General features: G+C 34.6%; 1 long non-coding RNA gene across 1 annotated transcript; it reads left to right on the plus strand.

Moving 5' to 3' along the window:
* The first annotated feature begins 3,253 nt into the window (after positions 1-3,253).
* On the plus strand, positions 3,254-4,508 carry LOC144444501 (uncharacterized). Its single transcript, XR_013481846.1, has 3 exons — positions 3,254-3,326; positions 3,652-3,746; positions 4,435-4,508. It is a non-coding gene; the product is annotated as an uncharacterized LOC144444501 (long non-coding RNA).
* The last annotated feature ends 1,492 nt before the right edge of the window (positions 4,509-6,000 follow it).

The raw sequence follows: 6,000 nt of genomic DNA on the forward strand, positions 1-6,000 counted from the left end.
GGTAAGATTTTAAAGTTTTATATATATTATGATTTTAATCATCCTAATATAGCGTCAGAATAACGAATCGGGAAATATAACAATGCATTCCACACATCGTATAATAGTCTGAACTGTAAAGCGAAACGGTTGTTCACTTTCAAAAGTGAACATGTAATGTAGATGTCACCTTAAAATATTTACTTCAACTATACAGCACTGATCCAAGCTCCTACGAATGGATTTTCCAATATATTACTGTCTTGAGTGGTCTTGAATGTTTGCTTTATCATACAGTTTATATTACACGTTCACCATCTTGTTGAACACGAGCTGGTAGCAATCGATTTATTGACAGAATACACTGGTTCAATTTTGAAATACATTCTGTTGAATTAAGATTATGAACACTTCCACCAAAAGCTAGTGCCGTGTATATTTATACAAATTTAGCAGTTGTCTATGTCATCCAGCGATCCGTGTCCCTGTACATACTTTATCAAAATATGTTCCATTGATCTAGAAATTTCGCCAAACACGAATAGTTATTACTATTCATATAGTTTATGAACAAACAGGTGTTTATATAAATTTCTTACTATTTATTATGGTTAGTCATACATCGTATCAATCCTTTAAATTGCATTAATTAATTTGATGAACTTGCACTTTAATTCAAAGATCCTAATAATTTAAGTTAATGGTTTGAAAGGTAGGTAGGTAGGTTGGTTGGGATGTTGAATTGGTTTGTTTTTTGTCATTGGGTGCGTACTACTTTTATCCAGGAATATGAAATTCTTCATCAAACTATCGAAAACTGTTGTTGTATACACTCTATCCTGTGGTTCCTAAGCATTGGGACTAAAGAACAATTTTTGAACAATTTTTGTTGCCATGTAGGATATTATTGAGATATTGGTCTCTACTCTCTTAAATAGGTGTTAACAGATAGCAACGAAATCAGCTACACGAACATGGTTTACTCTGAGAGAGGAACAGAAGTTATTGAAATGACTTGTATTTATCCACTGCAGTATGATCTTGAAGCCATTCACATCATCACCAATCCCTGGTAGGTGACATTGACTCTATTCATATCATTAGCAATCCTTGGGAAGTGACATTGTATAGATTCACATCATCACCAATCCCTGGTAAGTAACATTGACTCCATTCATATCATTAGCAATCCTTGGGAAGTGACAATGAACCCTTTCCCATCATCACTAATCCTTGGTAAGTGACATGGTTGAAGCCATTCACATCATCTATAATCATTGGTAAGTGATATTAAATCCAGTCACATCATTACCAATCCCTGGTAAGTGAAATAAAATCCATTCAAATTATCACCAATCCCTGGTTAGTGACACTGAACTCATTCATGCCATTACCAATCCACGACAAGTGTAGTTGAAGCCATTATGTTTTAATAGTAGTAGTAGCAGTAGCAGTAGTAGTAGTAGTAGTAGTAGTAGTAGTAGTAGTAGTAGTAGTAGTAGTAGTAATAGTAGTAGTAGTAGTAGTAGCAGTAGTAGTAGTAGTAGTAGTAGTAGTAGTAGTAGCAGTAGTAGTAGTAGTAGTAGTAGCAGCAGTAGCAGATAATTATTTAGAATGCAGATTGACTAGGTTTCTTTCTGCTAATTACACGATCTAAGCTCATCAAAACTGAGTACTATTCCCACTTTAAACCAGTCCTAATATCGTTTACCATTCACTTTAGTTACATGTTTTGTCTCAGTATTTGTATCTTATAAGCGTCGTCGACGTCATATGTATTTTGACTCGATTGACGTGTTACATCAATTTTATATTTTGCTTACACTTTTCACTTGCATTTTCTTTGCTACGTTTTATTCAATTGTTGTCTTCTTTCCTATCTTTAGTTTTCATTTTTATTCACCTCTTTTTATGTGTGCAGGTGGAAAGTCAATTTCCAATACATTTTATGGAAATGCAAACAAGGTTATATTAATATATTATTAACATACTGTTCTTTTTCAATTAGGCGTCTTAACTTTTTTTCTGTTTTAATACTTACTTGTCATACGTGTGCTGGTAGGGTTTTTTGGTGACTTTAGATTACTAAATTGCACTAATGTGTCACGTGTTACATATTTCAATATTGGCTATTATAGTAATATCTGTCGTATTTATCCTCTAACAGTGATATCCTTAGTCACTACATGGGATTCGGTACGTTCACTACATCTTCAACTATTTACACCGATGAGACCTTTACTGCTACCCTTGACCCAGCTACTGACTTCCCTGTTGAAATCTGTGATGAAACCTTAATATACTTTGGTATTACTGTTGACAACGACGACGACCTTTTGGAAATGTTTGTACAAAACTGCTTCATCTCAATGAGTAGCGATCCTGGGAGTCCTTTACCTAAGTATGACTATATCACTGATGGGTAAGTATACGCCGTATAAACCTACTTTGCTGTCCGGGATTAGGCTAATGTATCATTGGAATATAAATATTATTGATCGCATACAAAATAGAGATGACAGAGAATGAATGGCAGGACCCCATCTCCAAAATATTCGAATTCAACTTTTATTTGTTTGCCACAAAAGCAAATCGTTATATTTCAAGTCAATTTGTGAAAATTAATGGTCATATTCGTTATATTAATATATAACATAACATAAACTGTTTTGCTTCATGGAACAACTTACACATATGTCCTTATAATTATCCATCCACACTAATATGTTGGGTATGGTCCCCCTTTGAATTTAAGTTTGCATCTTCAATAATTACATAGATCGATATGACATACATGTTATGTACTCATTCGTTGACACACACTAAACGTTACCTGTATTGGCTGCAAACTGGACTTTTTTTTATGAAGTAACCAATTCTTTATTGTACATTGTGAACACTACTTATAAAGAAAAAAACTTTGTATCTAAGGCTGTTGATTATGTGGATTTTATCGGTAGGTAGTATGTAGTGACTGGTTTAATTCTTGAGTGAAAGGTTGGTAATGACTACATTACCACGTTATAGTTTGACTTTCCTTGATACTATACATGGTAAAGTGCTAATTAAGTATTCAACATGGATGTACAGGTTGTGTCACACACTTTCAGTTACGGCAATCGTCATGTATTCTTTTAATTCTCCGATTATCTTTCAGTTGCCTTGTACCTGACTATGTGTTTGAATACGACGTTTCACCCGCCAATGAATTGGCGAAACATTATGGTATCAACGTCTACGATCTTGCTAATGGGAACGACATAACAGTTGACCAAGATATTGATCTGTACCTCCATTGCTCTGTTGTGCTGTGCAGGATAAGTGATGTTGGAACACCATGTGATCAGGTATGTAGCCAGTGTACTGTTGGCGTTACTTCAGAAACGTATTTGCCAGCACTTCATATTTGTATGTTAGTGTATTATGAATATCTATTCGTCCCTGCAATGGTATGACAACTTAAATATTGATCTACAAAAAACCACATCCATGGCCTCTTACTTAAAACCAGAATCATGGAAGTTATATGTCACAGTCAAATAATAATTATTAGTTATGTATTATTCATTGCTATATACATGTACTTTCCTAGCAACTGCAACGTAGATTTGAACAACTTAACAGTTTGTGTTGAAATGTTTATAATCATATTGCATGATTTACTATCTACAGGGTTGTACCAGCGGTCCACAACGAAGGGACTCTCTGGATGGATCTACTCAAACACTTATAACCCATGGTCCATTCACTTCCACTCCAGGAAAGAGGTGAGCTTTAACATTAAGTTTTACTTTCAACAATGTTACTATCAACCCATTTCAATTAGCTATATGCGACACCAGGATTTTTACATCTTGCACGTTTGTTTGGTTACAATTACACTAATGAAATGCAGCTACTGATAGAACACACGTACATGAAAGGTTACGTTTTACCTCACTAGTACTGTGAAAACAAGTAAAGGGTTATGTTCCTTGTTTTGTGTTCACATTAAGATAAAAGGTATTATTTTATATGGATGCTCGCTTTCTTTATTTTGCTTTATGTAATTCATGACAAAATATGTTGTGCGAGATGTAGAAAATCGTGGCCCCTATAAACTCTATAGTCACTCTGGTTTGGTAGTAACACCATGCCCCCTAATTGAAACTCTATAGTCACTCTGTTTGGTTGTATGTCGATGTGTGACGTCAAGATATCATGTATGACATGCAGTTGTCAGCGACACGTTACTAGTGATTGTTTTATCTCACTATGATAATATCATATCATATTGCATTTGCTTAATTTAAAATTTAAAATCAAATAATCTTTGATGAAATGATAGTGATATTAAATACTTCTTGCATTAAATAATTCTACAACTTTCCCTTAATGCATTTTGAATTTGCCGACGATATTATGTTAGTAATGGAAATCAAGAATTTGACTGAACTTCATTTTCATTTTTAACAGATGCGACAACTGATCAAACCAATCAATGACATCTTTAATACTGGCAACGTATACAAGACACCGTTAAACGACACGATTCAAGTAAAATCTCCGCCATATCATTGCTTTTACATTTTGGTGGTTACTTGAAATTCTAGTAGTCGTCGTTGTCGTCGTTGTCGTCGTTGTCGTCGTCGTCGTCGTCGTCGTCCTCTTCTCAAAATTGAATCTTCATACTTTAGGCGTTATATTGGTGATGGCATTGTTTCACTTTTTAATATGTTGGTTGATATATCAATAAAAGCATATTCAAACCTGGAAGGCTTTGTTCGTCAGTTTATGTGGTTCTGTGGTATGTTTAGCATTACACAAATCATTTTCAGTTTTAAGCAAACAAATGCCGCCACCTTGCTACATGCCACACACTCTTGTGTACAATGAAAAAAGTCCATAAATTTATCAGCATTTCAACAAATTAAATTATTTATAATTTGATATGTGTGTTTCTGTTCTGTCTGCCTGTCTTTGTGTCTGGCTGTGTGTCTGTCTGTCTCAGTGTGTGTGTGTGTGTGTGTCAGCGTGTATTCACAGCTTTCATATATGCAATCTAACAGTCCATTAATAGCACTAAAAGCGTTGTTGAATATTGTAAGTCTTCACTGCAAAGTTAAAACTATCTTACATGAAACACACAAATTAGTTGCAGGTCATTCTTAGTAGTTATATAATAGTTGGAACGTTGAATGAAAGTTTTGTCTTAAAAGTATCAACTATGTTTCTAAATAAACGAGCTCTGCAAGTACCAACTTTCTTCTAAAAGAATATTTTTGTATTAAAAAAAGAGAAATTTGTAATTTCACGGATATAAAAAGACATATATCTAGTATAAAAATCGGTATCATTTGTAAATCTTTCTGACATTCTACTTTATTATTTAATATGGCATATGATGAACGGTGTCTTCACACAAATATACTGTGATGGTAGTAGTGGTTGGGGAAATAGTCACTGTCTTTTACATTTTCAGGATGTGGCAGCGGTTAGATTAATTCCTTTAAAACATTGATTCTGGGACTATTGTTCTTTACCCCTGTCTGATAGCATCTAAACCATTTTTTGGAAACATTTTAACAGGGGAGGGTAATATTTTAGAGAAGGGAAATTGAGGGGTCACTTTTTAGCACGACGGATTTGGAGGAGGATAACATTTTATGCAACAGCCCTATCCTGATTTCCCACGGCCCTCCCTCTTATAATTACTGAAGGCTCCCTTAGAGTGGATTCTATCTCGTATTCAGTTTTTAAATTTAGACCTGTCCGCTACAACACTTTACAAGTACATGTACATAAACAATCAACTTATATTACTGTTTCTGTCAAACATACAACTTGCCTTCCCAACACGAATAGGGACAGGCGCCCTCAAGGTAAAAAAGTTGTATAGGTTTACAACACTGGTTTGCTTCAGTACCTGGCTGTGGCCGTTATCGAAAAGAAAACAATAACAGTAAGAAAAGACATCAGGGTTATAGACACTCTTTAAACCAAGTCACCTTTATAGATAGATGCCACCCCATCAACAGTACA

The sequence above is a fragment of the Glandiceps talaboti genome, chromosome 13 (assembly GCF_964340395.1).
Source record: "Glandiceps talaboti chromosome 13, keGlaTala1.1, whole genome shotgun sequence".
Taxonomy (NCBI): domain Eukaryota; kingdom Metazoa; phylum Hemichordata; class Enteropneusta; family Spengelidae; genus Glandiceps; species Glandiceps talaboti.